The 26,853-nt window shown below is 42.8% G+C and overlaps 1 protein-coding gene and 1 non-coding gene across 3 annotated transcripts in view; one reads left to right on the top strand and one right to left on the bottom strand.

The window, feature by feature from the left end:
- The window catches only part of DACH2 (dachshund family transcription factor 2), a 321,981-nt gene that overhangs the window by 110,504 nt on the left and 184,624 nt on the right, over nucleotides 1-26,853 (bottom strand). The window lies entirely within an intron of this gene.
- Nucleotides 10,954-11,060, top strand: LOC117669556 (U6 spliceosomal RNA). The gene has a single exon (XR_004592469.1). It is a non-coding gene; the product is annotated as a U6 spliceosomal RNA (small nuclear RNA).

The raw sequence follows: 26,853 nt of genomic DNA, 5'->3' as shown, positions 1-26,853 counted from the left end.
AGAGAGAAAGAAAGAGAAAGAGAGAGAGTGAACGAGGAGAGAGAAAAAGAGAGAAAAGAGAAAAAGAGAGGAACAGAAAGAAAGAGAGAAAAAGGGAATGAGAAAGAGAGAGTGAAAGAGAAAGAGAAAAAAGAAAAAGAGAGGAACAGAAAGAGAGAAAGAAAGAGAAAGGGAATGAGAAAGAGAGAGAATGAGAAAGAGCAAGAAAAAGAAAAAGAGATACAGAAAGAGAAAGAAAGAGAGAAAGGGAATGAGAAAGCAAGAGAGAAAGAAAGAGAAAGAGAGAAAAAAGAAAAAGAGAGGAACAGAAAGAAAGAAGAGAGAAAGGGAATGAGAAAGAGTGTGTGTAAAAGAGAAAGAGAGAAAGAGAGAAAAAAGAAAAAGAGAGGAACAGAAAGAGAGAAAGAAAAGGAATGAGAAAGAGAGAGAGTGAAAGAGAAAGAAAGAAAAAGAGAAAAAAAGAAAAAGAGAAGAACAGAAAGAGAAAAAGAAAAAGAGAATTAAGCTTACATTAACTAATCAGACTAGATTCCAAACATTACTAATCTTCCAGTTTTGACCAGATTTCAACATCCATAAAACTATGGATCATCCTCAATTTATGACCACAATTGGGATCAGAATTTGGAAGGGATTCAATTCATGCTTTTCTGACTTTGCTCGTCAGAAACCAGCTGGAACGGTTGTAGAAAATTCTCCAGAAAACTAGAAAGGATCCCTTCACAGATATATGTATCTGTGCATATTATTCCTAGAGGAGCGGGGTGTTTTTTTTGGCCAAACAATTTTATCTAATTTAAGGGGATTGTGTGTGTGCTTTTTTCTCTAATATGTGTACTTTTAATACACATTTGGGAAAATGGTAAATGTCGGCACGATTGTGAACCCTGCTTCATTATATTTTTTTTGGAACTGCAACTTGAGTTCTTCTACCTTAAAATGTGAATAAAATATGAGTCATTTCTCCTCTATTCCTAGATGAGGGAGACCATCCCACAATCTAAGCTACGTAACAGAAAACATTGCTTCCTACTTTTTATAAGAGCAAGTTATAACTTTTAAGCTTATAGATTGCGTACATACACATAGCGAAAATTTGCATTTTCACAAGAACGATTCCCAAGAGTTCAAAAAACAGTAAAGAAAAGGGAATCTGCAGATTAATAGAGGCTATCCATTATTAATTAATCAGAACAATTAGTGGAAATTAAAACTAATATCAGTTAGCTGCATTAATAAGATTATTCCAAACAAATGTATGGAGCAAATAACTTTAATGGATGGATTATTAATGATATTAATGATTGAACAGATGGATATTAAAGACATGGCAGATGCTACCTAGAACTGATGGAATTTGTTTAAAACAAGTCTTTGAACAAGTGGTAAATTATATATTTCGCCCATTGGAAGATAAGCCAAATTGATGCTTTCCCATAGACAGCTATTTTTTAAATTGCCACTATGAAGACCTTGCCTTGCAGTTTCTATCTCTGTTAGATGCCAAGGTTGTTCCAGCACCAGAAGATTGGAAGAAGAAGACTGAGTTCAGTTCAGTGGTGGGTTTCAAATTTTTTAACTACCGGTTCTGTGGGTGTGGCTTAGTGGGCGTGGCATGGCTTGGTGGGCGTGACAGGGGAAGGGTACTGTAAAACCTCCATTCCTATCCCACTCTAGGGGAAGGTTACTGCAAAATCCCCATTTCCTCCCCATCAGTTGGGACTTGGGAGGCAGAGAATAGATGGGGGCGGGAGCAGTCAGAGGTGGTATTTACCAGTTCTCCGAACTACTCAAAATGTCCGCTACCGGTTCTTCAGAACTGGTCAGAACCTGCTGAAACCCGCCTCCGGTGGCAATGAATCCCCTTCCCCAATCTATGTAACTGCACAAAGAACCCAATGTGTTTATTCATGAAGGCACATATGAAGAGCAAAGGATTGAACACATCTGCCCACAGAGCAGATGCAACAAAAAAATAACTTCCCGTCCATCGAAGAACACAGTAAAAAAAAAGTCTATTAGTGTAGGCTAATTCTGCTGACTGCCAGCAGTTCGATCCTGACCAGCTCAAGGTTGACTCAGTCTTCCATCCTTCTGAGATCGAGTAAAATGAGGACCCAGATTGTTGGGGGCAATAGGCTGACTCTGTAAACCGCTTAGAGAGGGCTGTAAAGAACTGTGAACCGGTATATAAGTCTAAGTTTTTTTGTTTTTTTGTTTTTTTTTTAATTTGATTTATATGCCGCCCTTCTCCGGAGACTCAGGGCGGCTTACAATGCGTTAAGCAATAGCCTTCATACTTTTGTATATTTATACAAAGTCATCTTATTGCCCCCACAAACTGGGTCCTCAATTTATCTACCTTAGAAAGGATGGAAGGCTGAGTCAACCTTGAGCCTGGTAAGATTCGAACCTGCAGAAATTGCAGGCAGCTGTGTTAATAACAGGGTGCATTAAACCACTGTACTACCAAGGCTCGTGGTGCTATTGTTCCTTCCTTCCTTCCTTCCTTCCTTCCTTCCTTCCTTCCTTCCTTCCTTCCTTCCTTCCCTTTTTATTAGTGTAGGCTAATTCACACTAGATGATGTTTTAGGACCTCTTTCCAGAGCACGATACCATAGTCTCTTGAGACTGAAAGATGCCAATGAGGCTAATTCTGCTGACTGCCAGCAGTTCGACCCTGACCGCCTCAAGGTTGACGCAGCCTTCCATCCTTCCGAGGTCAGTAAAATGAGGACCCAGATTGTTGGGGGCCATAGGCTGACTCTGTAAACTGCTTAGAGAGGGCTGTAAAAGCACTGTGAAGCTGTCTAAATGCTATTGCTATTGGCCAGTGTGCAAAGATGGCAGCCAAACACAATGACTATCAGAAAGCGACTCCAGAGGAGGCTTTGATAGGATCAGCACTTCTTCTGCACTCCAGGACAACATCAGTACCAAACACCCCCCTTGCAATAAAGTTATTTCCTTCCCCAGGTCTGTAATTGGTTAGACACAGTCCCCATCGCTCTGCATTAAATCGGAAGCATTTCGGTCCAAACTGCAAATGAGTAAATTAACGAAAGAGGAGCTATGAGTAATCAAATCTGGAAGTATGCATTTAATTAAAATCGAACGCCAAGACACAGCATTGTCGTACAGTTCCTCATATTAAAACAAAGCATTATATTAAATTAACAGACAACAATTTGCAACGAGCCGCTTTTGAAGCCAAGAAGGAATGGGGGAGCTGACAACAGTACAACCAGTTTGGCTCAGTTATTCTTTCAGTTGTATCCATTGCTGTGTGAGCCTCAGTTGTGTGCACTGATGGCATCTGAACCAGGGCTGGGTTCTAATTTTTTTTACTACCGGTTCTGTGGGTGTGGCTTATTTTATGGGCGTGGCTTGATGGTCATGTGACAATTCTTTAGGATTTAGCAGAGGTACTGGTCTACCAGGCTTTTAACTGCTTGCAGAGCTGTACCGGTCTACCCATTTGTTTTTGGAGGCACCGGTCTACCACCACACTGCTTTTTAACACTGATCAGCTGTAGGACAGCCCATTGAAGCCCCGCGGCAATAGATTAAACAGTTCGTTTTCCTTCTAGCTGATCAGCCGGGGCTAGGGAGGCAGCGAATAGATTGGGGGCAGGGCCAAATAAAAGGTAAGAATAACGTGATGGCGGGCAGCTCCCGAACAAAGAGAACCAGTTCAGTGACATCATATTATCACCGCTACCGGCTCGGCGGAACCGGGAAGAACCCACCACTGATCTGAACTCGCTGGAGGCAGGCTCAAATCCATTCGATGTTTAATCAAAATGTTTAATCCATTGTCTGTTTCAAATGGAAGGACAGTGAAACATCTGGCAACATAAAAGGCTAATATGTGACACCGTTGAAAACAAGAGTGGGAAAAGATAGTTCTAAAACACACACACACCAATTTTGACAGAGTTGACTACAAATTCTGGTGAGAGTTTGCAAGGGAATTTCAGTGAAGCTGTTAGTTCACATACCGACTGCTCACCTTGTAAATCATAAACAGAATAACAGAATTACAGAGTTGGAAGTCTTCTTGTCCAACCCCCTGCTCAAGCCATTATACCATTACAATGGTATTTCTGTGGTATTAGGAAATAAAAACAAAATGCACAGGTACCATATATGTGATACCTTGCTCAATAGTAGTAACTGTGAGAGGGATCTTGGACTCCTAGTGGACAACCATTTAGATATGAGCCAGCCGTGTGCAGCAGCTGCTAAAAAAGCCAACACAGTTCTAGGCTGCATAAACAGAGGGATAGAATCAAGATTACGTGAAGTGTTAATACCACTTTATAATGCCTTGGTAAGGCCACACTTGGAATATTGCGTTCAGTTTTGGTCGCCACGATGTAAAAAAGTTGTGGAGACTCTGGAAAGAGTGCAGAGAAGAGCAACAAAGATGATTAGGGGACTGGAGGCTAAAACATATGAAGAACTGTTGCAGGAACTGGGTATGTCTAGTTTAATGAAGAGAAGGACTAGGGGAGACATGATAGCAGTCTTCCAATATCTCAGGGGTTGCCACAAAGAAGAGGGAGTCAAACTATTCTTCAAAGCACCTGAGGGTAGAACAAGAAGCAATGGGTGGAAACTAATCAAGGAGAGAAGCAATTTAGAACTAAGGAGAAATTTCCTGACAATGAGAACAATTAATAAGTGGAACAACTTGCCTCCAGAAGTTGTGAATGCCCCAACACTGGAAAAATTTAAGAAGATGTTGGATAACCATTTGTCTGAAGTGGTGTAGGGTTTCCTGCCTGGGCAGGGGGTTGGACTAGAAGACCTCCAAGATCCCTTCCAACTCTTTTATTCTCTTCTCTTCTCTTCTATCATTCCAGAGAAATGGTTGTGCAATCTCTTTTTAAAAACTTCCAGTGTTGGGAGCACCCACAACTTCTGGAGACAAGTTGTCCCACTGATTAATTGTTCTAACTGTCAGGAAATTTCTCCTTATTTCTAGGTTGGTTCTCTCCTGGATTAGTTTCCATCCATTGCTTCTTGTATGGTGAAACTACTTTTTTCTTCCTTTTTCGCTTCCATCTGCACTTTTTTTATATTTTTCCTTTCTCAATTTTGGTTTCTCTTTGTGTTTTATCTGCTAATAAACTGTAATAAAATACTAAAAATCGAGAGTGAGAGAACGAGGCAATGAGTTTTCTATAACAATTCAGTCTGCAAGCAAATCCACCTGTTATTTAAGGTTTCCTTTAAATCAGACCTGAGTATTTTATGGCTCCTGGACTACATACAGCCCTTTGGCTGTCCCTGTCCAGCCAGAATGAGGTCAATCTGAAATTAGACATCAAATGTAAATAAATGTATACCACGTATACAATCCAACTGCCTTACTTTTATTTTGAAAGCGGCTGATTTTTTCCCCCCAGTGCAGGAATGCCTACACAACTTCACAGCCCTATTGGTTTGGACCAGTGGTAAAATATAATATTTGTTACTACCGGTTCTGTGGGCGTGGCTTAGTGGGGGGGGTGTAATGTGACTGGGTGGGCGTGGCCAACTTCGGCTGAAGAAGTTGTTTAAAAAATGCTTTTAAAAGCCTCTGACGATCCCAGCTGAGTTGCCTGATCGGCAGAGGCTTTTTTTTTACTTTTAAAAGCATTTTTTCTGCCGAAGAGGTTGTAGAAAAAATGCTTTTAAAAATAATTTAAAAAGCCTCTGATGATTGCACGGCTCAGCTGGGTATGGAGGGGGGGAAGCAGGGATTTTTGCTACTGGTTCTCCGAACCACCCACCGCCATCGCTACCGGATCGGGCGATCCGGTCCGAACCGGTAGCATTTCACCCCTGGTTTGGACCTCCAAAACACTGCCAGTTTCTCACGTGGCCTCTTGGGAAAATTAATTGCCTACCCCTGCTTTACATGCATTTGCTGCAGGTCCAGCCTGATGTGCTAGATCAGGGGAGTCAAATTCAAGGTCCATGGGCTGGAACCGGCTCGCAGGGTGCTTAAATCTGGCTCGCGGGGCCAGCCTGGAAATATCAAAGGACTGACACGCGATGCCTCTGCCGGCCAAAAATGGCCCCACGGAGGCCCCACAAGGCCTCCACACGACCAGTTTTTGCGCGGCAGAGTGCTGCTGGAGGCCAGGGAGGCCGAAAACGGGCCACGCAGGGGCCTCACAGGGTCTCCGCACGGCCTGTTTTCGGCTGGAGGCCTAAAACGTAGCACAGGGGGGCCGGAAAGGTGCTGCAGGAGGCCTCCGTCCCATCTCCCCCCTGCTCCCTGCCCCTCCCCTCCCCTCCCCACCGACCCGTGGAGGAGAACTACAATGCTGATCTGGCCTTCGAAGAAATCCAGTTTGAAACCCCTGTGCTAGGTATTTTTATTTCCAGGGGAAAAAAATGGACTTTTAAAAAAAGCAACTATGCTTTTAAAAATAGAACGCTTTTCACCTCAAGTTTCTACCAATTCATACCGGAGGCCTAAGAAGGTAGCTCAGATTTCAGGACCCTGGACAGTACACAGAGAGAGAAAAATGAAAATATATATGACTGAGAAGAAGTGTATTGAGGTGTCAGGGTTACAACACTGTCCCAGGTGCTATAATCTACAATCTTCAGACAGACAGACCAAAACCTTTGAACCTACAAAAACAGACTTATGTGTTCCTAACTTGCATATTTTGGCAGCTCATCCTTGCTGCCGTTTCAAGAATTAAATTAGTAGGATTATATTAACAGCGGAGAGAAGAATAATGCGTGATTGGCCTGAAGACCAACTTCACATTGAAAAAATAAGCCCCATTTTGCTGAAAGAAGCCAGAAGGACCAAAAAGAGAGCATGCTCGCATTGTATTCACACAACTACACACACATAAACACACATATTCCTTTCCTTTCCTTTCAGAGGCCTGTTTCTAATGGTTGATTGATTTCATGACAACTTTCATTTCTTACAGAGGCTCAGCTATGGAAATGATTTGTCAGGATTGTAAACTTAATACTTTTCGTGAGCTCTCCACTCCAGCGACCGTTCTCTTATTCTGCAGAGTTGACTCCCCCTTGACCCATTGGACGTTTAGGATCACTGGGAAGAATGTGAAGCTTCCAGAGGGAAGAAAAAACGAAGGGGAAAAGAGAGGAGGAAGAGAGCGGCTGGAGGGAAACCAACTGAGCCGAAAATCTCTGAAATCACTTGGTGTTCTATAATATTTTATATAATTGCAGTTCACTGAAGCCATGGCTATAATATTTTGCATGTCAAGGAAATCCCAAAAATTTGAATGAAATCTCAATAAATTCCGGAGGGAGGGAGGGAGGGAAGCAGGAAATGAGAGGGAGGGAGGGAGGGAGGGAGGAAAGAAGGAAGTAAAAGAGGGAGGGAGGGAGGGAAGAAGGAAGGAAGGAAAAGAGAGGGAGAGAGGAAGGAAGGAAAAGAGGGAGGGAGAAAAGAAGGAAGGAAAGAAGTAAAAGAGAGGGAGGGAGGGAGAAAAGAAGGAAGGAAAAGAGAGGGAGGGAGAAAAGAAGGAAGGAAAGAAGTAAAAGAGAGGGAGGGAGGGAAAGAGGAAGGAAGTAAAAGAGAGGGAGGGAGGGAGGGAGGGAGGGAGGGAGGGAGGGAGGAAAAGAGAGGGAGGGAGGAAGGAAAAGAGGGAGGGAGAAAAGAAGGAAGAGAGGGAGGAAGGAAAAGAGGGAGGGAGGAAGGAAGGAAGGAGAGAAAGAAAAAGGGAGGGAGGGAGGGAGGGAGGGAGGGAGGAAGGGAGGGAAGAAAGAAAGAAAGAAAGAAAGAAAGAAAGAAAGAAAGAAAGAAAGAAAGAAAGAAAGAAAGAAAGAAAGAAGGAAAAAATTCTGGTAGTTGAAGTCCACAAGTCTTCAAGTTGCCAAGGTTAGACACTCTTGGTGTAGAGGGTCCATATGAAGGAGAAGGGCTAGGATTGTGTTTAAAGTTGCCCCTCAAAGTCAAAGCGCCACACTGAAGGATCAGCAACCTTTCTCCTTAAATTGTGGATTAGAATTATTCACCTGTCCCACCCCAAATTCACATCTCACTCTTGTCTAGTGTTTCTCCACGGGTAAAACATCTCCTGCCTCTAATCTACAAAGAGACAGAGAAAGATTGCTCCAAAGGAACAAAGAGTTCTGGCTTCTGTTGTTATATTCTCAGTTCAGTGAAGCAGAAGGCAGATTGTATGTCATCTTCCTCCTTCTAGGAAACGCTCAAAATAACTAAGAATCAACTTCGGGCAGAACAAATTAAAAGCAAAGCAGAGCAGAGCAAAACTCGGATAACCAAAGCTTTCCTACCACTGTAAAGGTAAAGGTGTTCCCCTCGCACATATGTGCTAGTTGTTCCTGACTGTAGGGGGTGGTGCTCATCTCCGTTTCAAAGCCGAAGAGCCAGTGCTGCCAAAGATGTCTCCGTGGTCATGTGGCCGGCATGACTCAATGCCAAAGGCGCATGGAACGCTGTTACCTTCTCACCAAAGGTGGTCCCTATTTTTCTACTTGCATTTTTTACGTACTTTCAAACTGCTAGGTTGGCAGAAGCTGGGACAAGTAACGGGAGCTCACCCCGTTATGCGGCACCAGGGATTCGAACCGCTGAACTGCCGATCTTTTGATCGACAAGCTCAGCGTCTTAGCCACTGAACCACCGTGTTTTTTAGCCAAGCTTAAAGAAATAGTGCTAAAACTCTTCTTCCATCGTTTTCACTATTTTAATGTTAGAAGATATAAAATCTTCCCCTTGGCTAGTTTTTCTGTAGGTTGGGAGGTTGGCAGCAATTAGCAAGATTACCATTATCATTTGTTGCCCAGAGAGGGTTTTTTTTTTATAGAAAAGGAGACAAAGAACTCAAAATTTGTTGAGTTCTTATGCTTTTCATTTTATGATGCCTTGGTAAGAAGACCACACTTGGAATATACTGCGTCCAGTTTTGGTCACCATACTATAAAAAAGATGTGGAGAGTCTAGAAAGAGTGCAGAGAAGAGCAACCAAGATGATTAGGGGACTGGAGGCTAAAACATATACAGAACACTTGCTGGAATTGGAAATGTTGAGTTTAATGAAAAGAAGGATTAAGGTGACATGATAGCAGTTCTGCAATATTTAAGGGGCTAAAGGAGAGAAAGTCAACCTATTCTCCAAGGCACCTGAAGGCAGGACAAGAAGCAATGGAAGGAAACGAATGAAGGAGAGAAGCAATCTAGAACTAAGAAGAAATTTCCTGACAGTGAGAACAAGTAATCAGTGGGACAACTTGCCTCCAGAAGTTCTGAATGTTCTAACCCCAGAATTTTTTAAGAAGAGACTGGACAACCATTTGTCTGAAGTGGTGTACGGTTTCCTGCCTAAGCAGGGGGTTAGACTAGAAGACCTCCAAGGTCCCTTCCAACTATTCTATTCTGTCCTGTCCTGTCCTGTCCTGTCCAAGGTCGCTTCCAACTCTGTTACTCTATGGCTAGAAGACTAGATTTCATAAGCCGATCTCTAGCAAATCCTTAAGGCTTTCTGAGTTTCATCCCATCAATTAACACTAGTTTGAAATAATTCAAAAGAAATATAGTTTCCGTTCTTTGCACACCTCAGTTGATAGTTCCATTCTATTCAGCTAACGCCATTCTATTCTCTTCACGTCAGTCTCCGTGAAATTTAGGACTGACAGGATCTTAGCCCAACTATTCGATGGCCTCCAAACTGAAGAGATCTTTTTTTTTAGAAGCTCTGTGAAAACTGACCGAAGATCTCATCCTTTAGTAGCCAGCCAGAGTCCCTTGGGAGTGGGGCGGCATAGAAATGCGACAAAATAAATAAATAAAATAAATCCTTTTTCCTAATTAAAACTTAAAAAAAACCTTTGAGCCATGAAGGAGGAAAGGTATCACAATTGAGCAAGTTACCTGTTATCAAATTTCAAAGCAGATGGGGGGGGGAGTTTCCCCCCATAATCAAAGGACCAAACAGGGAGGAGGTTGACCAGCTAACAGGTTTCCAATAACCTGAAGGGAAAAATTTCTTGTTCCGTTTAACAGCCTCTGAAGAACGCTTCCTTTTAAATCTTGTCTTAATCACACACACAAAAACCCACTCTCCTGTTTAAACCAGAGATCTATCACATACGTTCAAGAATCCTATTTACTTAGATGCCGCTGGAATGTCTAACACAGTAGTACAATTGTCTTTGGAAAGAGATTTCTTCAGATTGACTGTTTCCCCCTTTCTTTCTTTTTTTTTTTTTCAAAGAGGAGGGGGGGAAGGAAAGGCAAGGGGGGGTGGGGAAAAAACCCGGAGAGGGAGAAAGATCAAAAAGCTAACTTTAATAGATGTTTGACTAAGGTCAGGCTCCTAGTAAATGGAACAGTGGAGATGAAAGCAGCCAAAATATATTTGGCTTTTGATCTCGGCAAAATCCATTTGGCATTGTTTAGCTTTTCTATAATGCTTCAATTTGTGAGTGATATCGTGGCCAAAATGAACTGCCTTCCATTTGATGGTTTCGGGGGGTGTTTCGTTTTGTTTTCGTTTCAAATTAATAGCTTTTGTAAAACTTTAACGTCTACCGCAGGGGGAAAAGAAAAAAAAAAGTTTAGGGAATAAAACGAACAAAACAAAATCAGCGTTGTAAGAACCCCCAGTCCAGGAGATTTAATAATGAATTGTGGTCAAGTAATTCTTCTTGGTAAGATACCAACCACATCCTGGTTCCATCTACTGTTGGAGGTGTTCATTATCACAGAAATAATGTGAGGAGCATTGTTTTCCTATGGCAAAAAAATTGGATTAATATTTCTACACTTATAGTTTGGGGGAGAGAGAGAGAGAGAGAGAGAGAGAGAAAACTCTGTTGGAATAGATGTCCGACAGGTTTGTTCCCCAAAGTTCAATCACTTTGGGGGGAAAAAAACCAAAGAGAAGATTTTGCTTTTTTTATATATAAAAGGAAATTAAAAGTGAAATCAAAATGCTTGTGCTCGCTTCGGCAGCACATATACTAAAATTGGAACGATACAGAGAAGATTAGCATGGCCCCTGCGCAAGGATGACACGCAAATTCGTGAAGCGTTCCATATTTTGTTGGTAGCGCAATATTGGAAGAAGGACTCTTTGCCTACTATTGAAGAGTGGATACTGAAAGTAACGAACCTAGCAGAAATGGCGAAAATCTCAGCGTACTTGAAGGACTATACACAAGAAAGATATGTATCGGAATGGAGAAGACGGATTGACTATACTCAAAATAAGTATCAGACAAGAAAATATCAAATAGCTTATGAATGAACGTTAAGTATTAGAAGTATTATGTTATCTATAGTGGAGTTAAGGTTTCAGGGGGGGAGTTAGTAGTCTGAGGATAAGTAGGTTAATCTAGTTTATGATTGTTAAATGAAACACCTTGTATTTTGCTCTGGGAAGTCTGGGGGAGGGAAAGGGGGGGGAAGAAAACTTTTGTTTTTTGTAAAACTTTTCAATTAAAAAAAAAAGTGAAATCAAAATGCTTTTGACACTTCCCACCATCATTTGAAAACACTGCCCTTCAATGCATTGTACAATTCTTGGGAAGGACAAGAGGAAAATATATTTTAACGCTGCTATTCTCCCTGTCTCTTGCAGAAATAATTCCATTTTAAATGCTTGCCTTGTTGTTACCGGATTGATTTATCACTGAAAGAACATGCCATGCCGTGGCAAAGGCACAAGATTTTTTAAAAGAGCTACATTACTACATTAAATGTCACATCCAAATGTGGCTTCTGTTTCTTATTTTTATTTTTATTTTTATTTGTGTATGTGTGTTATCAGCTCAAAGCAATTTTTAAACAGCATAATAGGTAAAGAAGATAAAGTAAGTCTACCACCGTAGGACTAAATTAACTCATACTTTCTACACTTTAACGAATGTTGTGGAGCTTGGTGTAACACTATTGTGTACTACATTTCTTCTGACAGTGAGCAGGAGATCGTGAATCAAGGTTTTTCATTGCAAAATGTTTCCTTATGTGAAGAAAATTTGCTTCCTTCTCAGTGGTGAAATTCATTTTTTTTGACTACCGGTTCTGTGGGTGTGGCTTGGTGGGCATGGTGTGGCTTGGTGGGCGTGGCAGGGAATGGATACTGCAAAATCTCCATTCCCACCCCACTCCAGGGGAAGGATACTGCAAAATCCCCATTCCCTCCCCGCTCCTGGGGGAAGGATATTGCAAAGTATCCATTCCCACCTCAGTGTGGGGCCGGCCAGAGGTGGTATTTGCTGGTTCTCCAAACTACTCAAAATTTGGAGCTACCGGTTCTCCAGAATCTGTCAGAACCTGCTGGATTTCACCCTTGTTCCTTCTGCAAAGCATCTGGCAACTTTTAAGATGAAAGAAACAGCTTTGTACACCTTAAAGAGATTGCTCCACACTGCCTGTCTCCTATTGACTGCTGAAGTGATACTGTACTATTGAAGGAGAAGTCTACTCATTCTATACACACACACACAAACACACACACACACACACACAGACTTGAAGGAGGCTTGATTCCCTGCTACAGGTATGTCCCTAAAACCTGCCAAGAGTAGACAAAATCTGAAAGTTGTGGATAGCTGACCACCTTGCCTCTGAAGATGTCAGCAGCAGAAAGTCACTGGTGAAACGTCAGGAAATTGATATTGTCCCGAGAGCCTCTAAACCCTGAAGCTCATCAGGGTCCAACTGTGACAATCTACTCCAATATATTGTAGACAACAGAATAATAGGGACTTTGGAGGTCTTCTAATCCAATCCCGTTCAGGCAGGAAACCCTATATACCAGTGATGGCTAACCTTTTTGCCGTCGTGTGCCAAAAGCGGTAGGGAGCGTGGGGGAGGGGGTCACATGCCCACACCTATAATTCAATGCGCCCCCATTCATGCACATATGACCCCCCCACGCTCCCCACACATTTGGCACACGATGGCACAATGGGCCCAGTAGGCCCGTTTTTTGCCCTCCCCAGGCTCCAGAGGCTTTTTTGGAGCCTGGGGAGGGCGAAAACGGCCTTTCCCACCCCCCCGGAGGCCCTCCGGAGACCGGAAACAGCCTGTTTCCCAACTTCTGGTGGGTCCAGAAGGCCTGAAAATCAGCTGGCCGGCACGTGCATGTGCGCTGGAGCTGAGCTAGGGGCAACGCTCATGTGCCCATAAATATGGCTCCGCGTGCCACCTGTGGCACGTGTGCCATAGGTTTGCCATCACGGCTATATACCATTTCAGACAAATGGTTGTCCAATCTCTTCTTAAAAGCCTCCAGTGTTGGGGTATCCACAACTTCTGGAAGCAAACAGTAATGATTAATTGTTCTAACTGTCGGGAAAATTTCTCCCTTGTTCTAGGTTGGTTCTCTCTTCGATTAGTTTCCATCCGTTGCTTCTTGTTTTGCCTTCAGGTGGTTTGGAGAACCAGGTTTCTGCTTTCGATATGCCTGGCATTATAGTCCAGATTCTAAATATTTCACTTTCATGAACTTTTGAGAATCAGCATCCTAACCCAAGAAGTAAACATACGTCATTTAATTATCTGATACTGTTTATCACAGTTTGATTAAAAAAAAAGTGGACAAAAAGAAATGGACAAATTAACTTTAGAGTTACAGGACAAGGAAGACTCAAAATATTTTACAATATGGAATAGATGGTACCAGTGGATAAATCAGAGGAGGGGGAATGGGTAAAGATGAAATTCAGAAGAAATCAATACAATTAAAAGCAGCACTGTCAGATGGATAGAAAAGGAAATAAGTCACTGTGTGTATGTATACATGTATATATAATAATAGAAATTAGTCAATAGACGAAGTTGTGTACTGTATATGTAAATTTGTTTTTAATTAAGAGAAACTTGTATGTTTTAAATGTTTTTTAAGAATGAATAAAGTTTTGTTTTAAAATTTAAAAAAAAAAAGGAAAAAAAATATTCTAACCCAAGAAGAGTTAAGTTTTACAATGTTTTCGGTGACACAGAACACAGTGGCCTGTGTCAAACTTTCATGGAAATCAACTCTGGCTTCTCCTAGGGCAAGGGTATTAAACTCAAGGCCCGTGGGCCGGATTCAGCCCGTGGGGTGCTTAGATCTGGCCCGTGGGGCCACCGTGGAAACAGTGAAGGACCGGCGCACGGTGCCTCTGCCAGCGAAAATGGAGCTCGGGAGGGCTGCATGCGGTACTCCCGAATTCTGTTTTCACTGGCAGAGGGTTGCAGGAGGCTGTTGCAGCCAAAAATGGAGCTTGGGAGCCTGTTTTCACTGGCAGAGTGCTCGTACCACCACAGGCGCCCCTGACACGAGTGACATCAAGCTGGCCACCCCCCCCGCAAGGTCAAACACAACTCTGATGCGGCCCTCAATGAAATTGAGTTTGACACCCCTGTCCTAGGGACATTTAGATTTCCAAGAGCTTCAGTTCAAAGCTTCAACCTCCAACTTTCAATCTCCAAGCTTATTCATCAACCATCTCCATGATTTGCCTACTTATTTGTATCCCGCTTTCATTGTTTTTATAAATAACTCAAGGCAGGGAACATATTTAACACACAACTCCTCCTAATTCCCATACAACAACCCTGTGAGGTGGGTTGGGCTGAGAGGGAGTGACTGGCCCAAATCACCCAGCTGGCTTTCATGCCTAAGGCAGGACTAGAATTCACCATCTCCTGGTGATTGGCCATAAGTCACCCAGCCAGCTTTCATGCCTAAGGCAGGACTAGAACTCCCTGTCTCCTGGTGATTGGCCCAAAGTCACCCAGCCGGCTTTCATGCCTAAGGCAGGACTAGAACTCCCAGTCTCCTGGTGATTGGCCCAAAGTCACCCAGCCGGCTTTCATGCCTAAGGCAGGACTAGAACTCCCAGTCTCCTGGTGATTGGCCAGAAGTCACCCAGCCAGCTTTCATGCCTAAGGCAGGACTAGAACTCCCTGTCTCCTGGTGATTGGCCCAAAGTCACCCAGCCGGCTTTCATGCCTAAGGCAGGACTAGAACTCCCAGTCTCCTGGTGATTGGCCAGAAGTCACCCAGCCAGCTTTCATGCCTAAGGCAGGACTAGAACTCCCAGTCTCCTGGTAATTGGCTCAGACTCACCCAGCCAGATTTCATGCCTAAGGCAGGACTAGAATTCACCGTCTCCTGGTGATTGGCCCAAAGTCACCCAGCTGGCTTTCATGCCTAATATGGAACTAAAACTCAAAATCTCCTGGTTTCTAACTTGGTGCCTTCACCACTAGACCAAACTGGCACTTTATGTCACAAAGAGGAGGGGGGGGGCTCAACCTATTTTCCAAAGCACCCAAAGGCCAGACAGGGAATAATGGGTGGAAACTGATCACAGGAGAGATCAGAAATAAGGAGATCTTTTCTGACAGTGAGAACAATCAACCCATGGAACAGAAGTTGCCTTCGGAAGTTGTGGGAGCTTCATCCCTGGAAGCTTTCGAGAAGAGACTGGACTGCCATCTATCAGAAATGGTGTGGGGGGTCTCCTGCTTGGATGGGGGGGAGGGCTGGACTAGATGACCTACAAGGTCCCTTCCCAAGCCTCTTATTCTGATTATTCTCATATCTTCTTCAGTGGGAGGCATCAGGGAGCACCTAAGCAAGCCACAGAACCAAGATTGGGGAAGGAGCTTTCTATAGGCTGTGAAAACGCTCTAATCCTAGAAATCTTACATTATTTCGCCTCTTCGACAGCCTGCCCGAACGCAGCCGTGAAAGGAGGCGAGGAAAGTTGCAAGCTTAGCATCTTTTTTTTTTTTCCTTACCTCCTAACGTACAGGATAACGCGATATGGAAATATGCAAAACGATGTTTTATGAATTAGGTTATTAGTATGAAAATCAAAGGGCATTCCCCATCTGCTGGAGCAGGCCATGTGACTGATTTATGCTGTGGAGGCTGAATTATTGATACAAATGCTTATATATTATATTTTATACGGGGTATCATGGGATAGCACCATCTGGCACGGACGCATCAACATGTGCACCTTGGACTGAATAAACACAGCAACCAGATACCACGGCGCATCGCACTGAGGTGGGCTTTTGTTAAGTGTGGTTGCTTGCTAAAGTTTTCGAAAGCTGACAAAGAAGGCACCTGTTTAAGATAGGTGAGTTAAAGGCTAGCCTTGTGATGGTGACCCTATGGCACGTGTGCCCAAGGTGGCACGCATAGCCATCTTTCCGGGCACGTGAGTTGTCGCCCTACTCACCTGCAGCTGTGTATGTGTGCACACCCCAGCTGCTGCTTGGGCCTCCGGTGCACATTCGTGCAATTCCAGAAACCCAGCTGGAGTTCGGAGCTCTCTTGTGCATGCACGCACATGTGGATGCAAGTACCTGTGTACAGCGCATGCATGCACAGATGAAGTTTGCGTACGTGCATTGCGTGCGCGCAAGCTGTGTGCAGATGGTGCAATTGCACATGCAGCACACGGAGCCGCGTGAAAGCCACACGCATGCACAGATGGTGCAATTGCGCGCATGGCGCACGGGGGGGGAGCCACGCGTAAGCGAAGAGCGTACCTGTTTGGCACTCGGTGAGTAAAAGGTCCGCCACCACTGTGCTAGCCTATTTTAAATAGGCTAGCACTTAAATAGCCTCCTAGCGGTTTGAAAGCATGCAAATGCAAGTAGATTAATAGGTACCACTTCGGTGGGAAAGAAAACAGTGTTTCATGCATCTTTAGTGTATAGCCATGGTGGACAACGCTGGCTCTCTCAGCACAGTGCCCTAGAGTCAGACACAACTGGCAAGGAAACCTTCTTCTTTAGTTAAGTGCCAAATGTTGTCAGGAAAGACTGTTGTTCTTAAGGGATCAAAAGGTACATCCCGGAAGCTGAAGAAAGTAGTAGGGCAACCAATCATGCCTACAAAGTTGGAAGCTACATGCAACAGGACTTCTATTAACCTGGAGAAGGATGACAATAGTACCACAACTTCCCAGGGCAGAGAGGTGGGGGGACAAGAGGAGAGACTGTGCTGTCCTGAACTGGATGGGAAGAGAGGAAAAGATTCAGGGTAGCCACACCCAAGAATCTCTAAGGATGTATCTATGAAGTTACAAGCTTTCTAACTTTAATCTGGCAAGATTCTGTCTATTAGGTGTGAGCAAATAAAATACTGGATGCAGTTGGATTCACTGTGTCAGGTAGTCCTCGACTTACGACCACAATTGATCCCAAAATATATGTTGCTAAGTGAGAGATATGTCAAGCGAATTTTGCCCCATTTTACGACCTTTCTTGCCACATTTGTTAAGTGAATCACTGCAGTTGTTAAGTCAGTAACACGGTTGTTAAGTGAATCTGGTTTCCCCGTTGACTTTGCTTGCCAGACGATCGCCAAAAGATGATCACGTGACCCCGGGATACTGCAACCGTCATAAATATGAGTCAATTGCCAAGTGATAATGCAATGGTCGTAAGTGTGAAAAACGGTCTCAAGTCACTTTTTTCAGTGCCCTTGTAACTTCGAACAGTCACTAAATGAAGTGTTGTAAGTCAAGGACTACCTGTATTAAAGGCAAGGAGAGAAGGGGATGGCAAAGGGTGAAATGATTAGATAGCGCCATCGTAATGAACACAAATTTTGGCTAACTCCGGGAGACAGGGGCGGGCTGTCATGCTATGGTCCATGGGGTTGTGAAAAGTTGGACATGATTTAGCCGATTTGGGGTTTAGGCCTGACGGTTTCTATCCTAGCATGACCCTACAAAACCATCACTAAGCCTGTGGGGCAAATGCCCCAGAAATAACATTTTTCCTGCACTGTCAATATTTCGTTCCATCAGTATCCTTCCATTGGTGTTTCCTCAAAACGAGGAGAGAGACAGAAACAGAGTCAGAGAGAGAGAGGAAGGAAAGAGGGGAGTGGGTAGGGAGAGAGCGGAGAGAGAGGAGAGGGGGGAGAGGAGAGAGAGGGGAGAGGAGAGACAGGAGAAAAGAGGAGAGGAAGAGGAAAGAAGACAGAGAGGAAAAGAGAGGGAGAGGAAAGGAGAGGCAGAAGACAGGAGAGAGAGAGGAGAGAGAGGGAGAGGGAGAGGAGAGAGAGGGCGAGGAAAGAGAGAGGAGAGGAGAGAGGAGAGAGGAGGGGAGGCTAGAGGAGAGGAGAAGGAGAGGAGAAGAGAGAAGGGAGGAGGGAGAGAGGAGAGGAGTGGGAGAGGAGAGAGAGGGCAAGGAAAGAGAGGAGAGGAGAGAGGGAGAGGAGAGGAGAAAGAAGAGAGGAGAGAGGAGAGAGGAGGGGAGAGGAGAGAGAGAGAAAAGAGAAGAGAGGAGAGAGGGAGAGGAGAGGAGAAAGAAGAGAGGAGAGAGGAGAGGAGAGAGAGGGCAAGGAAAGAGAGAGGAGAGGAGAGAGGGAGAGGGAGAGGAGAGGAGAAAGAAGAGAGAAAAGAGGAGAGAGGAGGGGAGAGGAGAGAGAGAAAAGAGAAAACAGGAGAGAGGGAGAGGAGAGGAGAAAGAAGAGAGGAGAGAGGAAAGAGGAGAGGAGAGAGAGAGAAAAGAGAAGAGAGGAGAGAGGAGAGGGGAGGGGAGGGGAGAGGAGGAGAGAGGAGAGGAGAGAGGAGAGGAGAGAGAGAGAGGGAGAAGAGAGAGGAGAGAGAGAGAGAGACTTTTTAAAAAGCATTTTAATCTTTTTTTAAAAAAAGCAATTACTTTTTCTCCTTATGGGTCTTCTTTTGCTTTTCTGCTCATATTTTATGTATTTATTTTCAGACACCGGCTTGGGAGAAGGCAAAAGTGCCCTCTCTTTCTTTAAGCGAAATCTCTTTTGACATTCAGGGGCTGCTGTTCTAAGCAAGTTCGTCTAAGTATAGAAGTTAAAAGCCCTGAATCAGTATAATGCAATTATCTTTTTATTGGCTCGATGAGAGTTTGAATTTTATTTACAAAACAAAAAAATCAAAATCAAATCAAATCAAACCTAGCTACGAGCTTTGCAACTTACTTGGGAATAAACTGGATGACTTAAAACAAAAAAAAAAAAAAAGACACCATTTATTCCGAAGGAAGTTGAAAAGATTATAGCTTAGTTTGATTTTATTATACTGTCTGCCTGCCTAACAGGTTCAAAGCAATCTTGAGAGACGCTGAAAATTTTACAGAAAATCCTTGATTTATGACCACAACTGAGATTGGAACTTCTGTCTTCTGTTGCTAAGTGATGCAGTCATGAAGTAAGTCCTGCCCATTACTTTTTTTGTGTGCATTGGTCGTTAAACGAATCAAGCTTCCCCAAACGGCTTTATTTATTGGAAGCCCCCTATAGGAAAGTCACAAACAGGGACCGCATGAGCCCGAACGCTGTCGTTATGTACAGGCGGTGGCCAAACTCCTGAATTTTGATTGTGTGATTTAGTGATACCGCAATAGTTTTTAAGAGCAAGGACCAGCTGCAAATAACATTTTTTTCAAGGCTTTCAGAATTTTGCACGCTTGTTTAAAATCCAGAATCGGGGTGAAAATCAATCCTGTACGTCAAGTTACCCAAAATATTTCCTTTGAATAAGGAAGCCCAAGCTGTTTAAGGGACGTGGAAAAAAGAAAAAGAAGAAAAACATGTGTCCATTTAGTAAGAGAGAGAGAGAACGTAAATAGAATCTTAGAGGAAGTCTGAAAAGAGTTGATTCATTACTTGAGCTCATTATTTGAAAACATGGATTATTCTTATGCTCATCATGCATAAAAGGAATCCTGGAGAGAATAAAATGCAATCATTTGCAGTATAAACACACTATCCGGATTCTCTTTGCACATCTGCCGTGCACCTGGTTGTGCAAATTTTAAGGAATGCACCATCTTGATGCTATAGAACCCACACTGAGTGTGTGTGTGTGTGTGTGTGTGCTGCTAAGTGAGCTATCTCTATCTCCATCATCAATCTCTACAATCTATCTAAAACTAGTTATCTGTCTCTCTCTCTTTCTCTCTCTCTCTGTGTATATATATATATATATACACACACACACACATATATATTTGTCTCTCTCTATGTATCTATATCCCTATATGTATCTCTATCTCTATATGTTTCTATCTGTCTGTCTCTATCTATAGCTATCTGTCTATCTCTCTCCCTATCTATATGTATGTCTCTCTCTCTCTGTATCTATCTGTCTGTCTGTCTATCTCTTTCTCTCTCTCTCTCTCTCTATATATATGTATTTATATGTATCTCTCTCTCTTTCTATTCTCTATATCCCTATATGTATTTCTCTCTCTCTCTCTGTATCTCTCTTTTTCTATGTATCTATCTCTATATGTATCTCTCTCTCTCTGTCTGTCTCTTTCTCTATCTTTCTGTCTGTCTATCTATCTATATGTATCTCTCTCTCTGTATCTATCTATCATCTTATCTATCTGCTATCTATATCTATCTATCTATCCATCCATCCATCTATCATCTCATCTATCTTTCTATTTGCTATCTATATCTATCTATCTATCTATCTATCCATCCATCTATCATCTCATCTATCTTTCTATCTGCTATCTATATCTATCTATCTATCTATATCTATCTATCTATCTATCTATCTATCTATCTATCTATCTATCTATCTTTCTATCTATCTGCTATCTATATCTATCTATCTATCTATCTATCTATCTATCTATCTATCTATCTATCTATCTAGCCACTGTATATATAAATAATCATCCAGCAGACAGATGACAGAGAAGTCAACTTCACCACTGATTAGGAATACGTGCAGATGTGAAATTATTTGCAAAGGTCATACAAGCAATTCTGAGACCTCAAGGAGGGAAGGGGGCAGCCTTCAAATGGAATTAATTCAAATGCTCCTTGGACTGGTATGCCCGTATTTAGTCTACTGAACGATCTCTGCAAATATTGATCGCCAAGTTAAACTGGATAATAAGGAGGAAATGCAGCTTGACTTTCTTTTTTTTTTGTTACCTTGAGCACGTCTGCTAATCAAACTCCGACGATGGCTCTTAATGTGTAATATTGAAATATGTGATGCCTCTACATAGGACTGTCTGTATTTGAACAAAATCCATATGGGGCCGTTTTAAATTTTAATTGTATTCTTTTGCAAACAGCCACCTCTTGTTTAATATCCGTTAGCCCGGATTGGGTACACTATCTTTAAATGATGCACTGAGGGCTACACTCTCAAAAGGAATGGGAGAGACCAAGGCAAAACATTAAATTTGATTTACGTTTAATTAAAATTAAATATAGTTTGTATGGTTTGCCTGCAGTCATGTATTTAATTATTTCTCTCTCTCTCCACTACCAAGTTAAACGCTACAAAATGTTAACAACCTTTGAAGAACTTTTGGGCCAAATCACGTTGCAATCAGAGCTTTCAGGAGTGAAACGTGATTCTTGAATCTCAGCAACCCCCACCCCCCACCCCCGATCTAGATGTAGTAATTATTTTAGGTAGAGATTACTTTTCTACTTCTATTAGTAACAAAAGCACAGTGTATACAGTCTGTAAAAATCCTTTTTTTAAAGGATGGTCGTAATGTCATCTTTACATATAATTCAAGCGGTTCGAATCCCTGGTGCCGCGTAACGGGGTGAGCTCCCGTGACTTGTCCCAGCTTCTGCCAACCTAGCAGTTCGAAAGCACGTAAAAAATGCAAGTAGAAAAATAGGGACCATCTTTGGTGAGGAGGTAACAGCGTTCCGTGCGCCTTTGGCGTTGAGTCATGCCGGCCACATGACCACGGAGACGTCTTCGGACAGCGCTGACTCTTTGGCTTTGAAACGGAGATTGATTGATTGATTGATTGATTGGATTTCTATACCACCCTTCTCCCGAAGGACTCAGAGCGGTGTACAGCCATTTTAAAACACATATAAATATATAAAATTTAAAACAATTTAAAATTGAATATATAAAAATTTGGCCCATAGATTAAAACACACATACACCCATTCTAAAATTTGTATTAGGCCAGGCCGGCTTGTTGGAACAAGAGGGTCCTCAAGGCGCAGTGAAAGGTACACAGGTCGGGGATGAGACGAATCTCAAGGGGCAGCTCATTCCAGAGGGCTGGTGCCCCCACAGAGAAGGCTCTCCCCCTGGGTGTCGCCAGTCGGCATTGTCTGGCCGACGGCACCCTGAGGAGCCCCTCTCTGTGGGAGCGTATTGGCCGGTGGGAGGCTATTGCTGGCAGCAGGCGGTCTCGTATATATGAGATGAGCACCGCCCCCTAGATTTGGGAACAACTAGCACATATGTGCAAGGGAAACCTTTACCTTTGTTAGATACAATTTAGGACAGGGGTGTCAAACTCAATTTCATTGAGAGCCGCATCAGGGTTGTGTTTGACCTCAGGGGGGGGGGAGCATGGCCAGAGTGGGTGTGGCCAGCTCAGCATCACTTGTGTCAGGGATGCCTGTAGTGGCCTGAGCGCTCTGCCAGGGAAAATGAGCTCCTGTTTTCAGCTGCCACAGCCCCCTACAACCCTCTGCCCACCGCAGGCCGGTCCTTCGTTGTTTCCAGGGCAGCCCCATGGGCCAGATCTAAGTACCATGTAGACCGGATCCGGCCTCTGGACTTTGAGTTTGATACCCCCTGGTATAGGACATCATTGCAATAGGGATATATTGTCCAAGAGATAAAGTTATGGAAACTTGCCGAAAAAGTACAAATCTACATCTTCTCCATCCGATGAAACAAATACAAGTAGTCCTCGACTTACGGTCACAATGTCCATTGCTAAGTAAAGTGGTTGTTAAGCGAGCAGCACCTGATTTTATGCCTTTTGCCAGGGTTGTTAAGGCAGTTGTAAATTGTAAAGTGAACCGCATGGTACCGAAGGGAACCTGGGTTCCATCGTTGACTTTTATTGGATGGGAACTGCCTGACTAGGTGGCCCAGTGGCTAAGACGCTGAGCTTGTCGATCAGAAAGGTCGGCAGTTCAGCGGTTCGAATCCCTAGTACAGGTCTCCTGCGTGAGCAGGGGGTTGGAGTAGATGACCTTCAAAGTCCCTTCCAACACTGTTACTGGGAACCGGCTGGGAAGCTCGCCAATGGTGATCGCATGATTGTGGGACAGTGAAATTGTCATAAATAGATGCGAGTTGACAAGCACACGATCCCAGGGCTGTGGAATGGTGCAATGGTCATAAATACGAGGACCGACTGTAAGTCATATTTTTTTTCAGTAACTGCAAATGGTTGTAAGTTAACAACTACCTGTAGGAATGAAGAGGTTTATTTTGGTTCGGCTGTACTGCACCCTACTTTCCAAATACGACAACGTAAATTCATCATGGGGAACCTCTATTGGAAACAGGCTCTGAGATTCAGCCCTTCGGAAATTTCACTTCCTTTATTTTCCGTACTGTTAAAAGCCATTCGACATCAAACCGGGGGCCCAAACGACTTGCCCATCCCTGTTTCAAACAAAGCCATTGTTTAATTTATAAGACATCTTCTCAGCCGGTGCATTTGAAAGCAATTAGCAGCTTCTTTTAATCTATGCAATTTTTTTTAAAAAAAGTTAGAAAGCCAATTATTTCATTTGAAAAATCTCTGTGAGAAGGAACAAAAATTGTTCCCAGGTTTCAAGGCGGATTTTTAAATTTGTTTATTTTATGATGATGATTGCTTTGCAGGCCTGATGTCAGAAACTTTTAAAGGTGGGAGACAAGATTATTTGCAGTGAAAAACCTTGACTTTTACTAATCAAGACATTCTGTAGTTGGAGGAGGAGGACAATAGGGAATACAGGTAGTCCTCGACTTACAACAGTTCCTTTAGTGACCATTCAGTTACGACATCTTTTTAAAAAAGTGACTTATGAGTATTTTTCAGTTAGCACCTTCGTAGCATCCCCATGATCATGTGATCAAAATTCAGATATTTGGCAACTGGTTCATACTTATGGCCATTGCTGTGTCCCAGGGTCATGGGAACACTTTTTGCAACTTTTTGACAAGCAAAATCAATGGGGAAGCGAGATTCGCTTAACAACTGGGTTTCTAGCTTATCAACTGCAGTAATTCACTTAACAACTATGGCAAGGAACGTTGCAAAGTGGGGCAAAGCTCACTTAACAAATGTCTCATTTAACAACAGAAGTTTCGGGCTCAATTATGGTCGTAAGTCGAGGACCACCTGCATATGGACAATTTCATTTGTCATGGTTTATCTGCTCACATAGTCTGTGTCGCTGGAAAAATTATAAAACTGAACTCTTCTTGGGTTACAATAAACCCACATGATAAACAAGTAATTAACATGTTTAGTTCTTGTGTTAGAATGCTGACTATCAAATGTCCTTTTAATGATATGAAGATGAAATGTCTAGAATCTGGATCATTAAAAACTTTCTCCCTTTTCTTAATCAGGGGAGGAAATATTTAAATATAACAGGCAGATGTGTATGCTTGATGGTGTTAGAAGTATCCTTGCAAGATGTAAGCTGTTCCCAAGCTGTGCAAGATGTAAGCTGTTCCCAAAAGCTGCCTTTTGCAATTGACTAAAGGTGAATTTGTCAATGCCGATAATTACTGTACCAATTAAGGAGAATATTTGTAGTTCAGGGTTGAAATGAGCTTGGTGGTTTTTTTGCAGATGTTTCAGCTAGGTAACATCAGTGCTAGTCTTATTTCTGTTTTGTTTTAATTCTCTCCCAGGGCATAAAAGAAAAAATATCTGCTGTGAACTCCACATAGGCGTCAGGAAGGGCATCCAGCCAGTAAATGCTCAGCTCCATCCAGTCGCCTTGACTCTACCCCAAATTAAGGGATTACAGGATCGTAAAAAGGGAGTTTTTAAAAACTGGTTTAATCTTTTATAGGCTTTTAAAGTTTGTAAACCACCCAGTGTCGCCTTCAGGCGGAAACTAAGTCTAATCAATAAACAAATAAATAAATAAACAAGCCCCATCACTAACACCTTCTTTTAAGAATTTGCAATCTCCTCTTTGGTTAAATGAAAACCGAAAGTGGAACGTCCATTCAGAAAATGTCAAAAGAATATTTTCAAGGGTACCCACGTTGCAAGAGTAAATAATAATCCCAATGATACAAATAATACAAATAATAACACTGATATTGCTGCCGCTGTTACTAATAACAATAATAATGCCTCTTCCATTGTCAGCATGACCATAATGTAAGCCTAATTACCACCAGCATTAGAAGCAGCTTGTGGTTTTATATTACATTGAGGTAAATTACACTAGAATTAGTGTGGATTACTTTTATCAAATAGGGAATAAGCTGTTAATTAACTCCCTGCTGAAGCAATCTCTTTCAGAGCTTGCAACTGTTATTAGCTCTAGATTAAACTGTTGAATTAATTTCCCACTTACTTACTATTTCAAGAGGTGTTTTTTTTTTTAAATCTACCTGGCAGCAGCTTTAATGAGAAATTGTATTAGTGAACATAAATTGTCCCGACCACAACCTTCCCTTCCCTTCCGGTGGGGGAGAGTAAACAGTTTATAATAATGTTTATGCAGTCAGTTTGTTTGAACAAATAAATGCCTGCACGCACTCACCGTTTTTAATTAGCCCACGGATATCAATATATTAAACCGGAGATTATATTAACGGATTTCAGAGAAAACAAACAGGTAAATCCCCCTGTTTAAAATGGTTTTGCAAATAGAAAAGCTACCCTGATAAAGCTTTTAGGGTGAAGATGGAGAGGTCATCACAGCTTTTTCACTGAACCTAGGAATCTGCAAATCAAATATCTGATTGTTTTTAATTTAAGCAATCGTCAAAACCCACTTGGCACTTTTTTTTAAAAAAAAAAAATGTTCTCCTGTAAAAAGAGATTCCTATTTTTCTTCCTCATTTTCAGAAGATGGGGCTGGTTTGGAGGTGGCATCTTCTAAATAGCTCTAGAAGAGGGATTTCTTGAAATGTTCAGAGTGTAATTTATTTTGGGAAGTGATGGAGGGTATTTCTTCCCATTATCTGCTGTTCTCTGAGATTTATATCAAGACAAGCCTGGAAAGAAATTGTTGTCTCATTTTTTTCCAACCACGAGAACATTATTTAGGAAGGAAGCTTGATTGTCAATGCTCTCTAGCGGGTCAAAACTTCTTGGCGACTTACAAAGTCACCAGATTTGTTGCAAACGGCTAACCGGTTATCTGTTCCCTGTTTGTGCAAGGTGACAATGAGAAGCAGGGTGAATGAAATGGACTGTGAAAAGTTGGATCCTTGTTTATAGGTTGTCTTGCAAAACGCATCTTAATTTCGACCGTGTGTACATCAAGATGTTTTATTTTTGTGTGTGGGTTTTGTGATGTTGGCTTTTAATCCCAGTCCTTTTGGACCCGGAGAATAGATTGATGGACCTCACACTCCTCAGGTCTTTCCCTGAGATTGTTGTGGTCCGCCAGCAGTTTGCGGAGCTGGTAGCGGAGTCGGACAGTGAGGAGGCTGGGGAGGAACATGGGCCAGTCCTGGAGTCTGAGGAAGGCTCGGACGAGGGCTCTGCGTCGGAGGCAGAGATGGGGCCAGGGCCATCTGAGAGTTATTTGCTGACTCCGGAGCCTCGAGAGTCTGACGTCAGTGAGGCAGAGGAACAGGGGGAGCCTGTTCCCAGTGCGTGCATGTGCAGAGCTGCCAGAAGGCAAGAACAGTTAAGACAAAAGGGGCAATTCAGGAGTAAGGCTTAGAGATTACTGGCCCCTCCCATAAGACATAAAGGAGGAGCAAAGGCACGTGAGCCTTTGCAGGAAGCAACTTTGTTCGTGCTGGTTGGTTTAAATTCTGAAGCTCTGTTTTGACTCTGTGCTCCGTGTGGCCTTGCAAAGCTAATTACCAATTAGGTCTTTGGCAGCGTGTCAAGGGAGATAAAGGTGGGTGCTTATCAGCCTTATCCCGAAGGACTGCAGCAGACTTCTGTCGGAC

Source organism: Pantherophis guttatus, chromosome 12 (genome assembly GCF_059756535.1).
Source record: "Pantherophis guttatus breed Tessera chromosome 12, ASM5975653v1, whole genome shotgun sequence".
Classification (NCBI taxonomy): Eukaryota; Metazoa; Chordata; class Lepidosauria; order Squamata; family Colubridae; genus Pantherophis; species Pantherophis guttatus.
Note: the sequence above shows the minus strand (reverse complement) of the source record. Positions and strands in the feature narration are given on the sequence as shown.